Source organism: Emys orbicularis, chromosome 4, assembly GCF_028017835.1.
Source record: "Emys orbicularis isolate rEmyOrb1 chromosome 4, rEmyOrb1.hap1, whole genome shotgun sequence".
Classification (NCBI taxonomy): domain Eukaryota; kingdom Metazoa; phylum Chordata; order Testudines; family Emydidae; genus Emys; species Emys orbicularis.
The window spans coordinates 98,381,573-98,408,079 of NC_088686.1; positions in this window are offsets into that span (position 1 = coordinate 98,381,573).

The window sequence follows — 26,507 nt, forward strand, 5'->3', positions numbered from 1 at the left end:
ACAGGAAATGTAATTCAAAAGTTCGCGGGGCTTTTCCTGTCTACCTGGCCAGTGCATCCGAGTTCAGATTGCTGTCCAGAGAGGTCACAATGGTGCACTGTGGGATAGCTCCCGGAGGCCAATACCGTCGAATTGCGGCCACACTAACCCTAATTTGAAATGGCAATACCGATTTCAGCGCTACTCTCCTCGTCGGGGAGGAGTACAGATATCGATATTAAGAGCCCTTTATATCAAAGTAAAGGGCTTTGTTGTGTGGACGGGTGCAGGGTTAATTCGGTTTAACGCTGCTAAATTTGAGATAAACTCCTAGTGTAGACCAGGCCTAACAGACGTATTGGAGCATAAGCTTTTGTGGGTGAATACCCACTTCATCAGATGCATGTGGTGGAAATTTCCAGGGGCACGTATAAATATGCAAGCCTGATTCTTGCCTGCATATTTATACCTGCCCCTGGAATTTTCCACCACATGCGTCTGACGAAGTGGGTATTCACCCACGAAAGCTTATGCTCCAATACATCTGTTAGTCTATAAGGTGCCAAGGACTCTTTGTCTCTTTTCTCTGGAAATGGTTAGCATCATTGATGTTAAATTGTCATCTTTAAATTCAGAGTTAAGAATCCATTGAGATGAATAAGCTAGATCACCACTCTCAGAACTTATTGTTTAAGAATTTCTGAAGAGTTAGGAACACAACACTTCATCCATTTAAATTCAGTTTACATGTTCAAGGTGGACTTTACAGCCATAAAGGAAAGAAACATAATTTTGTGTAAATAAAAGTTTAGATTCTGGATTACAAATCTTCAAAAACGGATGGATTCTTTGGCAAATTCAACACCTGTGGATTTGCAGAAAACACAGGGCAATAGTAAGGGAAATGCGATGTATTCTTATTATTTTTGTTAATGGATGCTGGGTCAGCAGATACTTATAAGAATAAAAATATTTATAATATGTTTATTGATGGTGAATACAAAAATAACTGAGGTGAAGAAGAGCTCTGTGTAAACTTGAAAGCTTGTCTCTTTCACCAACAGAATTTGCTTCAATAAAATATATTATCTCACCTACCTTCTCTCTCTGCTTCCAACATGACTGACTTGGAAAGGTGTAGAAAGAGGCTAAGGACAGGGTTCAAGCATTCTTTATCAATCTGCAAGATGAAAATTATTACAATTTAAAATTTCACAGTTTTTATTGGAATCATACAATTTTTTTTAAAATAAAATGTTCAATGACAAATTTTAGAGTAGGCAGAAAGTTTACTCTATTTTATGGCAATGTGCCAAATATAATATCTTTTGGGAGCAATTAAATAATATATTGTAAGATTGTGACGCATAGCCAGAAAGGGTTAAGCAGCCTGCATGCTAATTGACCCAGAGTCAACCATTAGAGACATGTTAGAAAAGTGTGTGAATGGTTATTAGGGCCACTCCATGCTAGATAGGTTAGAACTTTGAAATGCAAACCTGCATTGTTAAAAAATTGGCGGTTATACTAACGGTATGTGTGTACTTATATCTTGTTAGATGTTAACCATGTAAACAGGCAGTTCCTGTCTATCACTATAGCTATTGATTCAGAGATCAAAAGGACATATTAACATTTAGATGGTCTGTAAACATAGTAACAACACTGTGTTCATCTCTCTTTTAAATGTATAGCAAATCACCTGAGAATGATGGAAAACGGGCAATTGCCGTATGTTAATCTGTGTAGATAATTACCGGCGATACCTAGGAAATGGGTCCACTTCAAAGTCCCCATGAGTGCCTACTATTCTCCTAGGAACTCCGAGCTGTCACAAGAAGGCTTGAAAACTGTATAAAAGACCCTTGGGTCTTGATCCTGTCATCTCAGATCTGCTTAAGCTTCATCAGAGGAAGTTTGAGTCTCAAGACTGAGGTCTCCAGTCCTAATCTGGAACCACCCTGAATATAAACATTGGACTATAACCTATGAATTAATTCTGAAAGAACTCTTTGCAACTACAAAGCTCATCATCTCTACTATGAATCTGAATCTCAAGAACTGTACTCATGTCTGTATGTATACTGATCTTTTAACCAATACTCTCTCTCTTTGCTTTTTTAATAAATTTTAGTTTAGTTAATAAGAATAGGCTGTAAGCATGTATTTGGGTACAATCTGGAATATTCATTAACCTGGGAGGTAATGTGTCTGATCCTTTGGGATTGGTAGAACTTTTTTATATGATGAATAAGATTTTCAGTCATCTTCATCATATTTGACTTGGGTGTCTGGGTGCAGGGCTAAGGCTGGGTTGCTTTAAGGGAAATGTGTTGTTGGCTTCTGGGTATCCAGTGAGATATTATAGAAGCTGTTTTGTGCTGGTTTGGTAAATCTAAGTATTGGAATATCTACCAGCTTTGGGGGATTGTCTGCCCCATTCTTTGGAGTTCACCCTAATTGAGTAACCTTAGTTGGCTCCCCTGGGATCCCGGTCACAAAGATATTCTGGCCCAGAATAAAAATGGACAAGATGATAAACAAGACAACTATATAAGCTTATAGGCTGGTTTCTTCTACCATGTTTTCTCACTGGAAGATGAAACTGATAGTGTTGGTGGTACACTCAAAGAATTTTCTCATATCTTCTGTATTGTTTTGAATTTCTATTATTTTTCTCAAGCCATAATAATACCATACCTGTATTGTTTTGAATTTCTATTATTTTTCTATTATTATTTTTCTCAAGCCATAATAATACCATGCCAATAATATCATCCTATAAGAGTCAATATTTAAAAACAACTTGAAATTCAAGGCTACTGAAGACAAGAGTTAGATTTGCTCATTAGCAACCTTTCATTACAAGGTTCATTAATGTTAAAATATTTTTATTTTGACAGAATTGCTGCAACATTAATTGCCAAAAGACAATTGTACATACACTGTACAGTGAGTGACATGCTATTGTAACAATTAGATCTCATTTCAAATGATCTTTTCTCTTTTTCATCTTATTTTTTGTAACTCCTTTCTAATTAAAATAAAATATAATATTTCAGTATCTGCAAGCTGTCACTTTTAAAAACAAGGTTTATTTACATTCCTCCACATTTGCCTTCTATTGCTGCCTTCTAACCCTAACTAAAGCATTGTTGTATTTTTATGACAGCAAGCTGTGCCCAGAGCAAATGCAATATGTTTAAAAGTCCAGAAGAGATTATGGTTATTTTCATGCTGTTGTGAAAGGTGGTTACCTAGACCTTTGTGGAGAGCACGCAGGAATAGTTAAATCATATTTTACTCAATACCAGTTTGATGTTATAGTAAGGAATTTCTTTATGCTCAAATAAGCATGTAGTATTTACCAGATCTGCTGTGGAAAGCTTAAGTATTTCTAATAAGCAGGATTTGACCAAAAAAAAAAAAAAAAAAAAGTGTGTTGCCTGAATGCAAACTTAGAGCCTGATCCAAAGCCCAGTGAAGTACACCTTAATGGAAATACACCTCATTAGCTGCAATGGGCTTTAGATCAGGCTCCTAGACCTCAATCCTACCTGTTGCGGTGGGTCTATTGGAAAGGGTTGAGTAGCCTCAATTCCCATTACAGACAATGGGAGCTGGAAATACTCAATACTCCCAGGATTTCAAGCCTTGGCTACACTTGCGAGTTACAGCACATTAAAGGAGCCCCGGGCGCCCTAGCTCACTCCCCATCCACACTGGCAAGGCACGTAGAGCGCTCTGATTCCCCAGCTACAGCGCTGCTGGTACTCCACCTTGGCGAGTGGAATAACGTTTGCTGTGCCCCCGCTGGAGCGCTGCAGCGCCAGTGTGAACGAGGTGTTGCATTACTGCGCTGTGATCAGCCTCCGGAAACATCCCATAATCTCCTTAAGTCAAGTGGCCACTCTTGTCATTGCTGTGAAATTGGCTGCAGGAATGCGGAAATGCCCTTTCAAAGCTCCAGAGAAGCTGGCTGCTTATCAGCTCCAAGAAAAAGCGAACATTTACTGTTTGCTTTGAGTGAGTGAGAGAGAGGCGGGGGGAGGAGGAGGGAGGTCTGAACTTACAAGACAGCATGCTGACACACTCTCAGCACCCCAAAAACCCACTCTCTCTCCCCCCACATACACACAACACACTCCCTGTCACACTCCACCCCCCCATTTGAAAAGCAAGTTGCAGTCACTTGCATACTGGGATAGCTGCCCATAATACACCGCTCCCAATGCCGCTGCAAGTGCAGCAAATGTGGCCACGCCAGTGCGCTTGAAGTTGTCAGTGTGGACAGATTGCAGCACTTTCCCTACTGTGCTCTACGAAGGTGGGTTTAACTCACAGTGCTCTACATCTGCAAGTGTAGTCATGCCATTAAACTGATAATCTGAATACGTAATATCTATTGATTAATAGCAGTTTGTTGATTAATCGCAGTTAACTTACACGATTAACTCAAAAAAATTAATCGCGATTAATTGCAGTTTTAATCGCACTGTTAACAGAATACCAATTGAAATTTATTAAATATTTTGGATGTTTTTCTACATTTTCAAATATATTGATTTCAAATACAACATGGAATACAAAGTGAACAGTGCTCACTTTATATTATTTTTATTACAAATATTTGCACTGTAAAAATTATAAAAGAAATTGTATTTTTCAATTCACCTCATACAACTACCATAGTGCAATCTCTTTATTATGAAAGCGCAACTTACAAATGTAGATTTTTGTTTGTTACATAACTGTACTCAAAAACAAAACAATGTAAAACTTTAGAGTCTACAAGTCCATTCACTCCTACTTCTTGTGCAGCCAATCACTAAGAGAAACAAGTTTGTTTACATTTATGGGAGATAATGCTGCCTTCTTCTTATTTAGAATGTCAACTGAAAGAGAGAACAGATGTTCGCACTTTACGTGTCAGATATGCTAAACATTTGTATGCCCCTTCATGCATTGGCCACCATTTCAGAGGACATGCTTCCATGCTGGTGACGCTCGTTAAAAAAAAGCTTTAATTAAATTTCTGACTGAACTCCTTGGGGGAGAATCTCCTGCTCTGTGTTTTACTTGCATTCTGCCATATATTTCATGTTATAGCAGTCTGGGATGATGACCCAGCATGTTGTTCATTTTAAGAACACTTTCACTGCAGATTTGACAAAACACAAAGAAGGTACCAATGTAAAATTTCTAAGGATAGCTACAGTACTCAACCCAAGGTTTAAGAATCTGAAGTGCCTTCCAAAATCTGAGAGGGATGAGGTGTGGCGCCTGCTTTCAGAAGGATTAAAGGAGCAACACTCTGATGCAGAAACTACAGAACCTGAACCACCAAAAAAGAAAATCAACCTTCTGCTGGTGACATCTGACTCAGATGATGAAAATGAACATGCGTTGGTCTACACTGCTTTGGATCATTATCAAGCAGAACCCATCATCAGCATGGATGAATGTCCTCTGGAATGGTGGTTAAAGCATGAAGGAACATATGAATCTTTAGCACATTTGGCATGTAAATAACTTGCGACGTCAGCTACAACAGTACCATGAGAACACTTGTTCTCACTTTCAGGTGACACTGTGAACAAGAAGCGGGCAGCATTATCTCCTCCAAATGTAAACAAACTTGTTTCTCTTAGCGATTGGCTGAACAAGAAGTAGGACTGTGTGGACTTGTAGGCTTTAAAGTTTACATTGTTTTATTTTTGAATGCAGTTATTTTTTTGTACATAACTAACATTTGTAAGTTCAACTTTCATGATAAAGAGATCGCACTACAGTACTTGTATTAAGTGAATTGGAAAATACTATTTCTTTTATTTTTACAGTGCAAATATTTATAATAAAAATAAATATAAACTGAGCAGTGTACACTTTGTATTCTGTGTTGTAATTGAAATCAATATATTTGAAAATGTGGAAAACATCCAAAAATATTTATATAAATGATATTCTATTATTGTTTAGCAGCACGATTAATCGTGATTAGTTTTTTATAATCGTGATTAATTTTTTTAATCACCTGACAGCCCTAGTAATATAATTTGGTAAGCTTTAGGATCAAGTAGTTGGACCTCAGTTGATGATAGCTTTTCAGTGGGCTAGACTCAGAGATAAATAGCAGATAAGTTTGTTTTCTTTCAGTTCTTCTCTATAAGTAACCTTGAAAATTGAATGTATTTGAGAAGAAAAAGGGTTGAAAGGAGACATAAAATGATGTGACCAACTTTATATATTACTATTATATGGAGCGGTTTTACTCTGATGTTTTATTAGATAATTTAGGACAAAAATTTCTACAATGTAAAATTTTATTTCATGAAACCGATGGACAAATAGATGGGAGTGCTGTGATTTTTCTAATAAGGTTTTTACACCAGGTAAACATTTTGTTTGTGTTTATTTAAATACACTCTTTATCCAAATATTTGATGGCAGATATTTTAATATAGCACCTTGTGAGTAGAAGCAACTTCTTGGCTCACCTAGTAGAACCCTCTACTCCTATAAAACTTTTGCTTTTCCTACATGTAAAAATATTCTCCATATAAAACAGGATCACATGTTTGTTGATGTATCTGAAGAAGTGGGGTTTTTTACCCACGAAAGCTTATGCCCAAATATATCTGTTAGTTTTTAAGGTGACACCGGACTCTTCGTTGTTTTTGTGGATACAGACTAACACGGCTACCCCTCTGATGTTTGTTTGTATTTTCTGAATTAAACTTCGCTTTTATTAAATTTGTTGTTTACTAGCAACTCAACTGAGATTGTGAAATATTGCAATAAAGAGTTAAGGTTGTATGGCAGCCAAAGTATTAAAGGTGAAAGCCTCTTTGCTCTCATACCAGTAATTAGAAAGATTTTTTTTCACTCGCAGAAAGGTAGGGTGGGAAAGGAAGTGAGAGTTAATAAAATTTAGGTCATCATGTCAACGTTCTTCTACTTTAATTACACAGCTAAATATTTTTAGTAAAGTGAATGCTTTGTGTATAGATTTGATTGGTTTTTGTTATATTGTTTTCTTTGTTGTTAAGCACCTTAACACTGATGAAAGGGGCTATGTAAATCATGGAAACATTATACATAATTTGGATATCACTTAAAGCAGTAATTTCTTTTTCTAGACACAGAGGAGGAAGTATTTTCAAGATAAATTTTCAGTGATTATTCTGTATTTCTAGTAAATTATTTAAAATCCTGTTTAAATTCCTTCCTCCTTTGAGTTCTGTTGCTAGGAGATCTGTTTTGTTTGGTGTACCAGTCTGATGGTGATACCTCAGTATGTGATTGGTCAGGCGATTACATTTGTTGACATCAAATACTGTCTTACATGACTGTTGAAAAGAAAATCACTTATCTTGTGTTTCGAATGCTGGCTTCATTTTGTGTCGAGTGGGTGGTAATGTATGTTTTAACAACCTATTCAGTACTTCACTGGAAAAAAACACCAATGTACAGTAGTAGCCATCATTTAAGGCAGGGCACTTGGTATGCTGTGAGTACACTGAGAATAATGTATCCATTTCTCAGGTGGTTTTCTTTGGCAGGAGAGATGTTTATACCTTGTCCCTCTCCTTATTTCCTGGACTTATTCTCCCCTCCAGGACTGAAAAGCGGTGTAATAACTGCTGTAGGCTATCTAAAGAACTTATCATCAAAAGCAAGAAATGCATGCAGTCCATTATAAGTTCAACCTAAACAAGTCCAGATACCCAGTTTGTCTTTAAAATTAAATTAATTTTTATTAAATGTGTAAAAGATCTATTTCAGAGATGTGTCTACATAGGACACTGCCCTAACGATGACTGAAATACAGGGGGTCAACATTTACACTGTTGTTTTTTCTTACCCTAGATAAGGTGATTCAACCCTCTCATTGTTCATGTAACATCCCCACACCTGAATAAGCTTCTCAATAGGTTTCACTTCTTTTCACTGGTCTCTGCCTCAGTCTGTTTTCCTTTCTCTAATGTCCTCTCCATCTCTACTTTACCCATTTCCCATGCTCTTCTCTACCAGCACCTCATGCCAGTAGCTTTATTTAACACTTCTAGCATCATATGCCGGTAACATAACTAACACTAGATGCTGTCTCTCCCATTCAAACAAGAGACCAGGTTGCCCTGGATGATCTAAATGTTGTGATGTTTATTTAATGCAGAAAATCCCAAATCCCTAACTCTGCTTACCCTTCTTTCTCTCTGTTCCCCTGACTTTGTGTTCTTCTTTTTCTAGTTTTATATATTTAAAATGTTAATAAAGCTATTAATGATCTGCTGATCACACAGAGTTCCGAGCTATTCTAGGAGTAATTAAATGCCTCCATGTTTATTCAGGAAGTTGCACCCCTGAGTGTATCTAATAGTTTAAGTTTAAAATAATTCCCCAGAGTCTCACTTGTTTTTCACACTAGAATATGGCCCTGCACTACATATCTTACCATTAGACGGATTAGGCCAGGGGTCTCAAACATGAGCCCTGCGGGCTGCATGTGGCCCGTGGAGGTATTTCCTGAGGTCTGCCATAGGCACTGATTCCGTGGGTGCTCCAGGGCTGGAGCACCCACGGGGAAAAATTAGTGGGTGCCCTACACCCACCAGCAGCCAAGCTCCACTCCCCCCGCCCTCACCTCTCCCCCACGAGCGTGCCGCTCCGCCTACCTCCCAGCACTTCCTGCTGCCAAACAGCTGTGTGAAAAGACTGCGATATCAAAAATATTGTCCCATTTATCAATGCTTCTTTGAAATAAGGGACATCAATTGCTGAGAAAAGTAATAAATTCTTTAAATGTCAGGTGAGAACCTGAGTGGAGAGACTGACTTGGTAGATGTCATCAAGATGTGAGAGAATTTCTCAAGAAAATTAGAGTTCATTTCTATTGCCAGTGTCAGCCCTTTAAATATATTCTTTCTACACAAAAAATTAAACTTAGATCTTAATAAATTCCCTATGAAAAGTGAAGAGATTTAAACTCAAATTTGAGGCACCTTGATGGCTCAGAGGATTTAGGAATAGGCTATGGACCTTTTCACCTCTAGGTCACTGTCTTGAATCCAGTTTTGTAATAGTTAAGGATTATGATTGTATAATGCCGGTCAGTGGCTTATGTGAAATGGGTTGGTGGACCCTCTGTGTCCTTGCATCCACAGCTTGTCATACTGGGCACCAGGGCTGGCTCCAGGCACCAGCGCAGCAAGCTGGTGCTTGGGGCGACCCCATGGAAGGGGGCGGCATGTCCGGGTCTTTGGCAGCAATTCGGCGGCGGGTCCCTCAGTCCCTCTCGGAGGGAAGGACTGGCTGCTGAATTGCCGCCGAAGAATGAAGCGGCGCAGTAGAGCAGCCGCCGAAGTGCCGCCAATCGTGGCTTTTTTTTTTTTTTTTTTTTTTTTGCGCCGCTTGGGGCGGCAAAAAAAGCTGGAGCTGGCCCTGCTGGGCACTCATATTCAGCTGATTAATGACCATGACCCTGAAATCTTCTTCAGTGTCACTGCTTCCCAGGATAGAGTCCCCAATCCTATACGTATGGCCTATGTTCTTTGTTCCTGGATGTATACATTTACATTTAGCCATATTAAAATGTATATTACTTGCTTGTGCCCAGTTTACTATGCAATTCAGATGGCTGTGAATCAATAACCTGTCCTCTTTGTTATTTATCACTCCCCCAACTTTCATCTGCAGACTTTATCAGTGATGATTTTTTATTTTCTTCCAGGACATTGATAAAAATGTTAAATCGTATAGGGCCCAGAACCAAATCCCTGTGGGACCTTACTGGAAACACACCTGCTCAATGACAATTCCCTATTTACAATTACATTTTGAGATCTATCAGTTAGCCAGGTTTTAATCCATTTAATGTGTGCCGTGTTAATTTTATATGCTAGTTTTTTTAAATCAGAATGTATGGTACCAAGTCAAACACCTTAGAGATGTCTAAATATATTATGTCAATACCGTTACCTTCATCAACCAAACTAGTAATCTCATCAAAAACCTGGAATCAGTGTCAGGCTGACAGGCTTATAATTACCTGAGTCATCCCGTTTTACCCTTTTTAAAAGCTGTCACAACATTAGCTTTCTTCCAGTCTTCTGAAACTTCTCCTGTGCTCCATTATTGAAAATCAACATTAACGGTCCAGCGAGCTCCCCTGCTAGATCTTTCAAAACTCTTGGTTGCAAGTTATCTGGACCTGCTGATGTTAAAATATCTAAGTTAGTAGCTTCTATTTTACATCCTCTAGAGACACTAATGGAATGGAAAGAGTGTTATCACCATATAATGAGACTACATAATCTGTTTTTCCCCAAATATAGAATAGAAATATTATTATTTTCTGCATTATTATTGATAATTCTACCATTTCCATCTAGTAAAGAACCATTGTCAGGATTCTTTTTGTTCCTAATATGTTTTTAAAAAACTCCTTATTATTCTTAATTCTTCTGGCCATAGATTTCTCCTTGTGGCCCTTTGCTTCCCTTATAAGTTTTCTACAATTCTTAACTTCTGATTTATATTCATTATTATCAGCTTTCCCTTTGTTCCATTTATTAAATATTTTTAAAAAATTATTGCTGACTTCCAGGTCAGTTTTTTAACCAGGATGGCCTTCTTCCTCGATTTTGGCTTTTTGTCCATCTAGTAAGGTAGTCTGAAATGATTCCCAATTATCATTTACATTTGTCTGATTAAGTTCTTCCTCCTGGCTGATTTGGCCCATAAATGTTTTCATCTTTGTGAAATTGGCCCTATTAAAGCACCAAGCATATATATTTTATGGGTCTGGAGTTTATTCTGCTTGTACACTATAAGTGTGATCACCAACTCCCTGCAGAAAAACTTGGTCAAACTGGTTTCCCAGCATACCCATAGTTTGGTGAGAACACAGTCGTTAAGGTTAACGACTCTCTATTGTCCCTGGTCTGTTAAGTAAGTATGACAGCCCCTGACAACAGATGGTGGATTCTACATCCACATAGAGGCATTCCATGATACAACAATTTCATAATAACTTCATAACATAAACCAGAATTCATAAATTGTACAGACAGATTTCCCCCAAATTGTCTCAGATCCTCTTTGCTTTGAATTGATTTTTTTTTCTGGTATGGAGCTTTCCAATTACTCATTTTCCTTTGGAAGAATTACTTGGTTTGATCTGGTACTTACAGATTACCTAAACTGCCTCTCCTTTCTCACAAGAATTTAGCATGTAGACATCTTTCTGGTTTACAGATTGTACCATTGTTAGTTCAGTGACTCTTCACAAACCAAATGCACTTTTGCAAAAGTCTCACAATTGTTTTAAAGAAATATGTTGATTTTATGTTATTTATGAGATGTAGTGCTATAATATTTTTATAATGGGGAGGTTACGCAAGTGGTACAATATAAGGCCTTCATGAAGAGGTAGGATTTTTTCAGAAAAGATTTCCTGATCCTTTCAAGACGTGACAAGATTGCACTCACCTGTGAAAGGCCTGCCTGTAGAAACTTGTTTCAAGTAAAGCATATCCAAATGTCCATTGTGTAAATGTGGAGATACCTTGTCTGGAAGGGTTGTTAAAGAGAAAAAACAAGAAGGAAAAAAATAAAAAGTGTATGCATTCATATACTCATTCAAATGTTTTAGCTTCTCATGAGTTCTGAGTTTGTTTATATATATATGAGAGACTTCCTGCTAGGAGATTGAGTACTGAGGTAATTTCACATTAGTGACTGAATGTACTTTCTAAAAGTTATTTTTATTGATTCCCCCTCTCCCTGCTACCATAGACACAAATACTGTGTCTTCCTGAAACTGTAGAGGCATGACTGCAGTATAGAAAGCATACATTTCAGCCTTCCATTTCCACCCCCCAACGTATTGAGAAGGTAGGGTGAAATCAACTTAAATGGGGGGATTTCAGCCTTGATCTCTGCTATGCTCCATGCCACTACAAAACTGTAGACATTAGAATGATTTCAGCGTGTAGTCTATCTATTGGCTATAACTGTTAATTTTACAGATAACCTTTCTGCTATTGCAACTTTCCATGAGCTGAGTCGGGACTCAAAAATGTTTTAATTCCCTGTACACCAGTGTTTTTTAAAAGATCGGTTCCATCTTTACATCCTGGTAAAATTCTATTCCACCTATACAATCTCAGTCTGGTTTTGAACAAAATGATTTGAACCACTAATGAAGAATGTCTTCTTCCAAGGTGTTTTTTGTGTGTGAATATCACATCATTCTGAAGAGTAAGTTTCAGGAACTTATGTCCATTCCACCACTCTTGAATCTTCAAAAATATAATATATAGCAGTCTCCTTATGCCAGATTTATACCTGAAGTGGTTTCAGACCTCCCCTTAAACCAGGTTTTTCAAAGTTCGGGTCACGACCCAGTACTGGGTTGCGGCATGTAAGGCAGTGGGTCACCTTGCTCAGCACCCAGGGACCCCACCAGCTCTGGTCAGCACCACCGACTGGGACGTTAAAAGTCTCATTGGCGGTGCTGCCCAGCTAAGGCAGGTTAGTCCCTACCTGTTCCAACACCGCGCTGCGTCCTGGAAACAGCCAGCAGCAGTGGCTTCTAGGCAGGGGAGCCATGGGACTCCACTTGCTGCCCCCCGCCCTGAGCACTGGCTACCGGCCAATGGGAGCTGGGGGGGGCGGGATCCGGTGCCTGCAAGCGAGAGCCATGCGGAGCCGCTTGTGCACCTCCGCCTAGGAGCTGGACCTGCTGCTGGCCGCTTCTGGGGCACAGCGCAGTCTGCAGTGCCAGAACAGGCGGGAAGTCTGCCTCTGCACCCTGACTGCGCCGCTGACTGGGAGAGGTTGGAGGTAAGCCCGCGCCCCAATCCCCTGCCCCAGCCCTGAGCCCCTCCAAACCCGGAACCCCTTCTTGCACCCCAAGCCCCTCAACCCCAGCCCTACCTGAGCCTGTACCCCTAGCCCAAAGCCCTGACCCCCTCCCACACCCCAATCTCTTGCCCCAGCCCTGAGCCCCTCCAAACCCAGAGCCCCTTCCTGCACCCCAAACCCCTCATCCCCATCCCCACCCCAGAGCCTGCACCCCCAGCCCAGAGCCCTGACCCCCTCCCGCACCACAACCCCCTGTCCCAGCCCAGAGCCCCCTCCTGCACCCTGAGATCCTCATTCCTGGCCCCACCCCACAGCCCTCACCCCTGCACCTCAACCCTCTGCCCCAGCCCTGAGCCCCTCCCACACGCCAAACCCCTCATCCCCAGCTCCGTTGGGTCACAGGCATCAACAGTTTTCTTCAGCTGGGTCCCCAGAAAAAAAGTTTGAAAACCACTGCCTTAAACCAATGTCTTTGCCAGTGTTTTTTCCCTTGTCCTCTTTTGTCCCAAAGAAAGTTAATCAGACATAAATTTGTTGAAAGCTCTCTCCTTATGTGATTAAGACTAAATCTTTTGCAACAAATTAATATTGTTTTTCCTTATGGGGGAGCTAGAGATGATGTCTAAGTGGGAAATCTAGTATTGAGCAATGGTTTTTAAATCAATTTTGAAATCTATTCAAGCTTGTTATTAAGAAGCAGGAATTACTTGTTTTAAGATCTGTGTACTGAACCTACTGCAGAGGTGGAACCTCTGAGGCTTACTTTTAACATGTTCCCATTTCAGAAACACGTAGAACGATGACATGAAGTTCAGTCCATGCCTTTTGACAGCGTTGTTTAGACACTGAGGATCCAACAGATGCCATCTTTGGCAAAGTGGTTTTGCAGTCTCCTTTTCATTGCTAGCAGGGTGGATAAAAATCAATGATTTTTTTTTTAATTTAAATTGGATTTTTTTTTTTATAAAATGATTTTTGAGGGAAAAAACTATCTAAAGATAGTTTTAATTAAGATACATTATAGCTCAAAGATATGTCATCATGGAATAGGGATTATAAATTTGAATTCTATAGTATGAGACAATATATGCATGTAATGTTTAAGAAAAGTTTTATAAATGAGTTCCAATAGTTCATGGATTAGGGACCCAATCTTATTGGGTTCCATGGGCTTCTGTGTAGATTATTTAGGTTAATCTTTCTATCTACCCAATGGGACTCAGTGCTCAGTCTAGAAGATACCATCAGAGATGCTTAGTTTTGCAGTTCTCAAACTGTGGATTTGTGTCTCCAGAGATAACATGCTTGTTAACAGCAAAAATGTTTTTAAATAAATAAATAATATATAGGGGTGAGAAATAGTTAAATAAAACAATTTAAATGTCTGTCTGGTGATGTTCTCCTCCTAATACAGCATGGCAAGAAAATCCTCCAAATATTAATGATTAACCTGTTGAATTGGAGATAGTTCACCTCCCAATGACTTCATAAATATCTGCTTCAGTTACCTTTGGTAAATGAAATAACCAAACAATGATTCATTTTCTGATATAGCTATAAAACTAATCTGAAAAGTTTTCAAAATAAATCACTTTTAAAATGTATAGTGTGTACCTTCTAAAAATGAAACCTACATCTATCTCTGAGTTGTGAAGAATATGTATTAAGGTTCATAGGCGCCGACTCCGTGGGTGCTCTGGGGCTGGAGCACCCATGGGGAAAAATTAGTGGGTGCTCTGCACCCACTGGCAGCCAAGCTCCCCTCCTCCCTCCGCCCCCCCCCAAGCCCACCGCGTGCCCACTCTTCCGCCTACCTCCCAGCGCTTCCCGCCTGGTCGCCGCCAAACAGCTGTTTGCACGCTCCAAGAGGGAGGGGGAGGAGCGGGAACGTGGTGCACTCAGGGGAAGAGGCAGGGCCGGGGCCGGGATTTGGGGAAGGAGTTGGAATAGGGGCAGGGAGGGGGCAGAGTTGGGGCTGGGACTTTGGGGAAGGGATTGGAATGGGGGCAGGGCAGGGGTGGGAAGAGGCAGGGCAGGTGCGGGGCCTCATGTAAGGGGTGGAGTGGGGGGGGCGGAGGCAAAATGGAAAGCGGGGAAGTCGGCGCGTATGTTAAGGTTATAACAACCAACAAGAATGCACTTTTATATAGAAATCCATGATTAAATCGAGTCTTCCTGACTAGTGATTTAAATCAAATCCACCCTGATTGCTAGTCATCCCTCTTCCAGACAATTGACTGCTATCTAGTCTCCCAGAGTGGGGCTTTGTTGAGAAAGCAAGGTTACTTACCTGTAAACAGAGTTCTCACAGTATGTTCCTTTCACAAATCCAGACTCTCCCTTTGTCCCTGCTTATCTTCAAAATTCTGTTCAAAGCAGGTGGTTAGGAACGGAAGGAGCAGGGTGTGTAACTACTTTTCAAGATGTAGTCTTGACACTTAAATGTGCATGGTCAAAGCACATCACCCTTTTTAGTTGTTTCACTGCTTTGATCTGAGAAATGCAGCTCCAGTTGTGTAGAACTACAGATTTAATATACTCTGAGAATTCCAGTTACAGGGAAGTAACCTTGTTTTTACAAAGCATAGAATCTTAAATATGCTATACTACTTTACTCTGTGGAAAACTGAAACTGATATATCTGCACTTGCACTTCTAAGCTGTATATTGTGTAAAAAAACTCTGTAGACATTCTCTTGGGGATTTCTGTGTTTTGTCATTTGAACCATATGTAACAAGAACTAGAGAAAAAATCTCCTCAAAGAACATACAAAAGTACTTGGGCATTATCTTGGAGACCAGGGCAAAACATCTGAAAGTACAGAAGAACAGTGAATAGCTGCACACAGAGGCACAATTGTAAGCAGTCATTTGAGACAAATGTCAACAGCTTCCCACTACAGAAGTACTATGCTAGGAGGAAATATTGTTTTAATGTAATAATTATGTGGAAGGAAAAGAGATGTGTATTTTCTTTCAGAATACTTTGAAAAATCAAAAATTTTAAAAATAGAGCAATTATAGGACTAGCACATAATAAAAAAGCAAATATAAAACTTAATATACAAAGGAATACTCTCTTTTCATTACAGTACTTACAGAATTTCATCATTTATATCCCACTGGGGAAAGTGCTTTTACTTGTTCAACACAATTAAATAACCTATTGATATAAAAATTAAAATGGTGTGCTGCTTATGAATAATAACAGCATAGTTCTTTGAGACAAGTAATCCTGCTGTTCAATGAACCTGTCAAAAACTAGAGAGATTTAAGAAAAGGAAGCAAGAAATAGCAAATGTAAAAGGTTAATCATTTGTCAGATGATCCTGTTTCAGCATTGTTGCTTTGTGCCTAAACACTGAAAAAGTGAGTTGTCATATCAGAGGGAAGACAGTTTCTTACTTCACTGAAAGGGCTTTTGTGCACAGTTCTCATGCCTATATAAACATAATAAAAACGTTTCAGTGAGGATTATCTTTCTAATGCTTCTTGCTTGTCATTTGTGATTCTATTCACTCCTCAGTCAACAGTATGTAAAGTATTGTATGCTAGGTGTTCCTAGTTAAGTTCACTGCTGGGTTCCTTGACTGTTTGCAAAATAAGTGGCCTTTATGTAGGTGGGTGTTGTCCACTTCTTGTAAAATGTCTTTCTCCATTCACCTTAATGAGTTTTACTAGGGTAATTATATTTTTCTATTCATTTGTTAAATAAAAGCCTATAATTTTGGTAGTAGCTACACTATGCAGAAAGCTAAACAACTTCATGAACTCTCATGAGATCTCAAAAGCTAGGTTGGGTTGAACCTAGTCAGTACTTGAATTGGAAAACTCCAAGGAAAACCTAGGATGTTGAGTAAGTGGTACTCGACTTTAGTACGTAGCTCTTCTCTGAATTAGTACTAAATCAATGCCCTAGCATGTTAGCTGAAGACACTATGTTTCTGCTGGTCCTATCTTTTGAATAAGATATAAAATGTTGACGTTGGCAATGTGGTGATTATGGCAAAAAACTATTGCCACATTCCAGCCCAGTGGTGGCTACATATCAGTGTTGATTGGTCATCCACATTAACTGAACTCTATACAGTCAGTATAGACTGACTGTAAGGCACTGTAAGATCCTCTTGGGTGAAAGATGCATAGATGCAAAGTGATGGTATTATTTTTTTATAAGAGAGCCTATGTTGACTAATCTTGTCGTTAAGAAAAAGAGTGCTTTTGAATTAGTTTTCATATTTTCTAACATCCACTTTCTTTTATAAAGTATTACACACTATTTTTTAAAAGTTGGTCGTATATAGCAAAGTTACCTCACATCTGTCTAATCTATCTACTTATAGCACACAGATCACCATAGTATCTGAGTATCTCTGAGTTATGGGAGAATGTTTTTGCGAACAGGGGCTGCTAACAGGGAGTTTCGCAAGGGAGTTCTCCAGGTGAAGGAGGAGCAATACAGCACCCTTGGGTAAGTGACTGTCTGTAGTGTGTGTTTGTTTGTGTTTGGGGGTTACTTGCTGTGTGCTGAGCTTGTGTTTGTCAGTCTGTTTGTTTGTTTGTTTGTTTGTTTGTTTGTTTGTTTGTTTGTTTGTTTGAAGGACTGTGTGCTGTGGCTGGCAGTTGGAAGCTGTGAGCTTCAAAGGAAGGTCTGAAAGCTAGAAGCCTCTGGTAATTGGCTGAGCCTTAATCAGTGGGCGGGGCATTCACACAGGCCAGGGCTTTATAAAGCAGCGCACAAGCGACCAGGGAGCTTTTGCGACCAGGGGCTGCTAACAGGGAGTTTCGCAAGGGAGTTTGGAAGGCTGCGGGGGTCCCTTGCCGGTTTTGTCTGTTTCCCTTTATTCCCCTTAAAACCTATAAACCAAACTACATTCAAAACGTCTTGCTTAAACAACCCTTTCAGCGGACAGGGGGCTGCAGACAGGGGAGTTTGAGAGGGAGTTTGACAGAGGGAGGCTTACGATGGTTAGGAAGACCCGCAACACCTGTGCCAGCACTGCTTCTGTCTCCTCCACCTGCGCCTGTAGCCAGACAGAGCGCCTGAGCATGGATGCTTCTACCCAGATCCTGGTGTGGTTTTGCAGAGACTGTAACTTGCAATTTCCACTTACTGATATCCAGGCTGGGGGGACCATCCAATGTGAAAGGTGCCTGCTGGTGGAATCTCTCAGGCAGCAGGTGGGAGAGCTACAGGAGGAGGTGGCTAGGTTGAGAAGCATCCGAATCCACGAGCAATTCCTGGACAGTGTCCATGTGGAGATAGCTGAGGTAGCTGTCCCAGTACACAGGACTGCTGATACACCACTGGTGGAGGAGGAGATGGCTCAGGGTGGACACTGGCAGCTGGTTACTTCTAGCAGCAGGCAGTGCTCCACCCCTGCTCCGAACCCTCCCGCCGTGGTAATAGGTAACCGTTATGCTCTTCTTGATAAAGGAGAGAAGGAATCACCCCCTACAGTAAAGGAGGAGAAGCCTCATACCCCTAAGGCTGGGAGGTCTGCTGCCACCACTGCGAATAGGAAACGTAGGGTAGTGGTGGTCGGAGACTCTCTGCTGAGGGGGACGGAGGTGCCCATCTGTCGCCCTGACATTTCATCTCGGGAGGTATGCTGCCTGCCGGGGGCCCGTATCCGAAATGTTACGGAGGCATTGTCGAGGATTATCCAGCACTCTGACTACTACCCCATGCTACTCATCCATGTGGGAACAAATGATACTGCGAGGTGTGACACTGAGCGGATCAAGAGTGACTACAGGGCTCTGGGAGTACGGGTGAAGGAGCGCAGGTGGTATTCTCTTCGATTCTTCCTGTCAAAGGTAGGGGTCCGGGCAGAGACCGATGCATCATGGAGGTGAATGCCTGGCTGCGAAGATGGTGTTGCCAGGAGGGCTTTGGCTTCCTCAACCACGGGATGCTATTCGAGGAAGGACTGCTAGGCAGAGATGGCGTTCACCTTTCGAGGAGGGGAAAGACCCTATTTGGACACAGACTGGCTAACCTAGTGAGGAGGGCTTTAAACTAGGTTCGACGGGGACAGGTGAGCAAAGCCCACAGGTAAGTGGGGAACATGGAGACCTGGGAGATGGGTCGGAAACAAGAGGGAGCGTGGGTTGTAATGGCAGAGAGAAAGGAGGGTCAGGGCAAAACTGGGAGGCAAGATCAAACCAGTATCTTAGATGCCTATATACAAATGCGAGAAGTATGGGTAATAAGCAGGAAGAACTGGAAGTGCTAATAAATAAATACAACTATGACATTGTTGGCATCTGTAGCAGGATGGACACCTGCTCCTGCCCTGAGGGGTTGGAAAAGCCCTGCAGAGGGCTGGGGCAGGGCAAGGTAAAACCCTGGCTGGTTGGGGGAAGTGGCTGCAGCTGGGCCACACCCTAATCAGGCTTCAGCTGGCCTATATAAGAGGCTGGGAGCCAGGAGCCCAAGAGTCTCTCTCTGCCTTCAGAGAGAGATGGGCCTGGCTGCAGGGAGCTAGACAGGGTACCTGTGGTGGAGCAGAGCTGGGGAAAGGCTGAGGAGCTCCAGTCTGGAAAGCCCCAGGCTGCGGCCTAGGAGAAGGCCAGCGGTACTGGGGGTTGCAGAGGGCAGCCCAGGGCTAGGCCAAGGCAGCAGGTCCAAACCCAACCTTGCCGATGATGAGTGGCCTATACTGCAGTCTGCCCCAGAGAGTGGGGGCTAGATGGGGACTGGCAGTGGCCTTATCCTGAGGTGAGGTGGGGTTAGTGGGTGGGGGTTCCCCTGGGAGGGGAGACCTAGCGTGTGTGGGTATTGCCAGGGGGCAGCACCCAGAGCAAGGGGCACCGGGGTCCTGGGAGGGACACGGGGCCAGTGCAGAGGACAAGGCGGATCACCGCCCTGCAGAGGGCGCTCCAGAGGCTGGTGAGCTAATTCCCTGGACGACCAGCAGGAGGTGCCGCAGGGGTGAGTCCGGACCCCTCTTACAGCATCACTGAAACTTGGTGGGATAATACACATGATTGGAATGTTGGTGTGGATGGGTACAGCTTGCTCAGGAAGGATAGACAGGGGAAAAAGGGAGGAGGTGTTCCCTTATATATTAAAAATGTACACACTTGGACTGAGGTGGAGATGGACATAGGAGACGGAAATGTTGAGAGTCTCTGGGTTAGGCTAAAAGGGATGAAAAACAAGGGTGATGTCATGCTAGGAGTCTACTACAGGCCACCTAACCAGGTGGAAGAGGTGGATGAGGCTTTTTTTAAACAACTAACAAAATCATCCAAAGCCCAAGATTTGGTGGTGATGGGGGATTTCAACTATCCAAATATATGTTGGGAAAATAACACAGCGGGGCACAGACTATCCAATAAATTCTTGGACTGCATTGCAGACAACTTTTTATTTCAGAAGATTGAAAAAGCTACTAGGGGGAAGCTGTTCTAGACTTGATTTTAACAAATAGGGAGGAACTCATTGAGAATTTGAAAGTAGAAGGCAGCTTGGGTGAAAGTGATCATGAAATCAGAGTTTGCAATTCTAAGGAAGGGTAGAAGAGAGTACAGCAAAATAGAGACAATGGATTTTAGGAAGGCGGATTTTGGTAAGCTCAGAGAGCTGATAGGTAAGATCCCATGGGAATCAAGACTGAGGGGAAAAACAACTGAGGAGAGTTGGCAGTTTTTCAAAGGAACACTATTAAGGGCCCAAAAGCAAGCTATTCCGCTGGTTAGGAAAGATAGAAAATGTGGCAAAAGACCACCTTGGCTTAACCACGAGATCTTGCATGATCTAAAAAATAAAAAGGAGTCATATAAAAAATGGAAATTAGGACAGATTACAAAGGATGAATATAGGCAAACAACACAGGAATGCAGGGGCAAGATTAGAAAGGCAAAGGCACAAAATGAGCTCAAACTAGCTACAGGAATAAAGGGAAGCAAGAAGACTTTTTATCAATACATTAGAAGCAAGAGGAAAACCAAAGACAGGGTAGGCCCACTGCTCAGTGAAGAGGGAGAAACAGTAACAGGAAACTTGGAAATGGCAGAGATGCTTAATGACTTCTTTGTTTCGGTCTTCACCAAGAAGTCTGAAGGAATGCCTAACATAGTTAATGCTAATGGGAAGGGGGTAGGTTTAGCAGATAAAATAAAAAAGAACAAGTTAAAAATCACGTAGAAAAGTTAGATGCCTCCAAGTCACCAGGGCCTGATGACTCAAGGAGCTAATAGAGGAGGTATCTGAGCCTCTAGCTATTATCTTTGGAAAATCATGGGAGACGGAAGAGATTCCAGAAGACTGGAAAAGGGCAAATATAGTGCCCATCTATAAAAAGGGAAATAAAAACAACCCAGGAAACTACAGACCAGTTAGTTTAACTTCTGTGCCAGGGAAGATAATGGAGCAAGTAATTAAGGACATCATCTGCAAACACTTGGAAGGTGGTAAGGTGATAGGGAATAGCCAGCATGGATTTGTAAAGAACGAATCATGTCAAACCAATCTGATAGCTTTCTTTGATAGGATAATGAGTCTTGTGGATAAGGGAGAAGCTGTGGATGTGGTATACCTAGACTTTAGTAAGGCATTTGATACGGTCTCGCATGATATTCTTATCGATAAACTAGGCAAATACAATTTAGATGGGGCTACTATAAGGTGGGTGCATAACTGGCTGGATAACCGTACTCAGAGTTGTTATTAATGGTTCCCAATCCTGCTGGAAAGGCATAACAAGTGGGGTTCCACAGGGGTCTGTTTTGGGACAAGCTCTGTTCAATATCTTCATTAACAACTTAGATATTGGCATAGAAAGTACGCTTATTAAGTTTGCAGATGATACCAAACTGGGAGGGATTGCAACTGCTTTGGAGGACAGGGTCATAATTCAAAATGATCTGGACAAATTGGAGAAATGGTCTGAGGTAAACAGGATGACGTTTAACAAAGACAAATGCAAAATGCTCCACTTAGGAAGGAAAAATCAGTTTCACACATACAGAATGGGAAGAGACTGTCTAGGAAAGAGTACGGCAGAAAGAGATCTAGGGGTTATAGTGGACCACAAGCTAAATATAAGTCAACAGTGTGATGCTGTTGCAAAAAAAGTAAACATGATTCTGGGATGTATTAACAGGTGTGTTGTGAGCAAGACACGAGAAGTCATTCTTCCGCTTTACTCTGCGCTGGTTAGGCCTCAACTGGAGTATTGTGTCCAGTTCTGGGCACCGCATTTCAAGAAAGATGTGGAGAAATTGGAGAGGGTCCAGAGAAGAGCAACAAGAATGATTAAAGGTCTTGAGAACATGACCTATGAAGGAAGGCTGAAAGAATTGGGTTTGTTTAGTTTGGAAAACAGAAGACTGAGAGGGGACATGATAGCAGTTTTCAGGTATCTAAAAGGGTGTCATAAGGAGGAGGGAGAAAACTTGTTCATCTTAGCCTCTAAGGATAGAACAAGAAGCAATGGGCTTAAACCGCAGCAAGGGAGGTTTAGGTTGGACATTAGGAAAAAGTTCCTAACTGTCAGGGTGGTTAAACACTGGAATAAATTGCTTAGGGAGGTTGTGGAATCTCCATCTCTGGAGATATTTAAGAGTAGGTTAGATAAATGTCTATCAGGGATGGTCTAGACAGTATTTGGTCCTGCCATGAGGGCAGGGGACTGGACTCTATGACCTCTCTAGGACTGGAAGGGACCTCGAATCTATGAATCTATGAATGTTGTCTCTTCAGATCCATGCTTGAGGAGTCTTGAAATTGGGCTTGCAGGTGACTTTTAGAAGGTCTGACCTTCGATGGAGTGTTTTCAAAAAGAGTATAAAGAGTGATGTTCCTCAGCTCCTTTCCACTGCTGTCTTCCAACCAACGATATTCTGAAGAAAACAGAAGGGTCAGTGTGAATCTGCAGAGGCAATACATTTGAAGTAAGTAAGTAACCTTTCTGTCTCATCGAATTGCTTCTGTAGAAGGAAATTAGGAAACAGAAAACTTCATGAAAAGGGCTAATAAAACAGGGATATTAGTCTTCCAAATCTAGCATTAGATCAAGTCTTTGGTGGGATTTTTAAAAATGTTCAGAGTAAGGTAAAACTCCCTTTGACGCTGGTGGGGGCAGAATTAGGCCAATAGTGAACATTTTTGAAAAATCCCACCCAATGTGTCAAGGGGGAGGGATAGCTCAGTGGTTTGAGCATTGGCCTGCTAAACCCAGGGCTATGAGTTCAATCCTTGAGGGGGCCTCTTAGGGATCTGGGGCAAAATCAGTACTTGGTCCTGCTAGTGAAGGCAGGGGGCTGGACTCGATGACCTTTCAAGGTCCCTTCCAGTTCTAGGAGATGGGATATCTCCATTTATAAAAAAAAAAAAAAAAAATACGGCTTTATAAATGTTTGAATTGGACTCCAGTTTGTAGCCTCATGAACTTCCGCCAGTAACATTTTGAAAGAAAACTCTGGAAGCTGCCATGCCCATTGTGGAACGAGCTCTGCAACTTTGGGGCACTAGGACCTGGGTTTCCTCAAAGCAGGCTGTGTTACAGATCTTAGTCCATTTTTGATCATTTCTGAGCAGGATCACTTCCTCATTACACTTTTCCCTGAAGGTCACAAATTGTCTTTCTAGGCAATTTATTAAAAGCCTTAGTTCTTTTCAAATTGTAATATCAGCCTCTCTAGACATCCAGACCATACAGCCTACTGTCTCAGTCATGATATGTGCCTAGGCCCTAGGGAGAAAATTTAGTAACAAAAATAGTTTTTCATGTGGAAATCTGAGACTAAAAGTGGACAAAGCACAATTTTATCTTTGTGAAAATGTTTGCCTTAAGTCCTGGTAACTTACTTACCATCCTAATTTGAGTTCCTATCAATTAAAATACTACTTTGAATGAGAGAGGGAGTTAAGGATTAAAAGAAAGTTCAAAGACTCAAAAGAAGATTCTTTGAGCCTATGAGGAGAGGACAACATCAGGGGAAGATGAATATAAGGATATACATGCAGCAGGCTTTTGGGGAAGCTTTTCACAGTAGGATAAAGAAGCTCTTACAAATATGAACCTTGGCCAGTGCAGTGATAGGCTAATATGACAGCCAAATTCAGTTTTACATTGCAAAACGTAGATTAGACTCTATGATTTCCAAAAAGTAATCAAGGATATGAGAATCTAAGCAAGACAGTAGACATTTTCCTGGCACTTTAACATAAGGGACTTGTTCTAAAATTAAAAAGAAAGTCTGTGAAATTTTCTAAAGGTAAAGTTTATGAATCCTTAATATGATCCCTAAGAAGCATCTTCCTTTATAAGAATTGCAACCACTGTGTTTTGAATCAGATTAAAATGAAAGTGCCGATCACATTGCACTAGTCCTCACTGTACATTTCAGGGTTCAGAATTTCTCACTACTTTGTCTTTTGTTTATCAGTCTCAGCTGTAAATGTATTTCCTGAACACAGTGCTTTGTAGCTTGTTATATACTGGGGGATATCATCTTTCCTTGTATACTAACATAACAAATGACATATCTGTGCATTTTCCAAATGCCTTGTAATGAAATTTGACAAACTCAATAAATGACCAGTATCAACTGTAAGTCTGTTTTGTATGCCAAAGACTGCAATATCAAAACCTCTAGCAGTAACCATTTTACAGGTAACTTCTACCTTCATGCACTGCTAACTATTTTGTAATTATTTTTTCTAGCAAACAGTAAGGAAAAAACACAGTCATCTTTAAGGAATCTAAAAATCAGTGAGGTTTTGGAGGAAGATATCCTGGTACAAGAAGTACAACTACACAGACACCAGTGGATTTTAATACTGGAATTCTGGGGAAAGGTATATTCATTTTGTTACAAGAATATGTATGTGTATGAATTGTTTATCAACGTTGTGTGACTATATAATTCAAGTAGTATATATTTGTGTTTACAATGGAACACTATTGTTCCATGGGTAGAAAAATTAACCTCCATTGACCAATATACATACATATACAAAAGACCCTATACGTTTATATATTATGAACATGTTGGAAAATTAAAGAGAATGTGGTGGCTTTGTTTTTGTTTGTTTTTTTAGAATCATCCAACAGTCTGTATCTAAGCATTAGTTAGTTTTATCCTTTAATCCTACTGTCTGTGTTTGTTTATGTAAGATTTATTATATAGCAAGGGTGCGCCAGTTACATTAAAAACAAAAATGACTCTGAGCCAGTGCAAGAATATATAGACTGATTAATTTTTATATGCAACTTTGAGGTATATTTTTCCTTTCATTACACAAGGATTTAGGTGCTGTACATAATGTCCATACATTCCATGTATCAAGATGAGACTGTACTCCAAATTCATTCTGAAATTGCCGCAAATCATTGCAGCCTATTGCACATAGCCTCTTAACTCCAGCATAAGAAAAAGTAACAGCAACTAACTCTGTACAAATACCTGAACTACTATCCTAAAATAAAGTCATTTAATGTGGTTTGTTTAATTACCTGGATATCTTAAAACACTTCACAATAATACAGCGTGTTTGCCTTTGTATTTTGTACAATGCCCAGCCCATTAGGGCCCAGTTCTGACTGGGCTCTTGAGCATTATCATGATAGAAATAAAAATAAATAATGTGTTAGATATCAGTAGTGTAGTGACTGTACAGCCAAATGACAGCCATTTTGTTTTGAGCGCTCATACCTAGCTTTGTATATTGAAACCAATTTTACTGAGAATAATTATATTAGGAAAGATACGACAGTTATTCAGAAGTGCCTTTTTTTCTAAAAGTGATATAGGAAGTTATAACTTCCACTTTGAAAATGTCCTATTAGGACACACAGTAGTTAGAAGGTGGGGATGCAATATTTCCTGGAACTTTGTATCAGGTGTGTAAAGCACTTGTTTAGTAGATGAACACAAGTCCCAAATCCAGAGACTGGCTACAGCGCTGTTCTATAGAGGCTGCTTCAACCACATGCTAAAGTAGCCCATATGTACCCCTAAGGCAACCCCACCAATGGAGGAGAACCAAATGATTCTTACTACAGTGTGGCCTCTGGCGTGGCACCACCTCCAGACTATGTATGTCCAGCCCTCATCAGAGGCACACAGGAATAGCTTACAGCTGTGTGGTCCCCTGGGATCTAGTCCACTCTCTTTTTCAGCAGACCTGCACTGGTGGGGGGGATCTCTGCAACCAGGAAGAGAGAGTCCAAATATACCTTAATCTGGAAGCAAGTTATAGTTTAATTTTTCATAGATTTGATTTGGATGCTGCAGCGTTAACTGTGAAATCAAGCTAAGATTTATTGTACAGTAGCTGCCTCATTAGAAAACAAATGTGGATCAACAGTGTGTTCATTGTTCTTTGTGACTTCACTATTTCTAGGGAGATTGCAGGTTTATTGGAACATTCAAATGACATGTTGTCATGCATAGATGTACAACTGGTTCAAAAAATATTTTGCAGTAGGTATATTATTGCACATCTGTTACTGAGGCAGATTCTTATGTCTGTCCTTATTCGTAGCAGAGGAACAACACAATCCCAGGAATAGGGGTGAGCTTTGGCATCTAACCCAGAGGGTATTTGCTGTATTAGGAGCATGATGGTAACTCAGCCCATGTACACCCTGAAAGAGTTTTTTCTAGAAAAGTAAGTAAATAGATTGATTGCTTATTTTTAATTG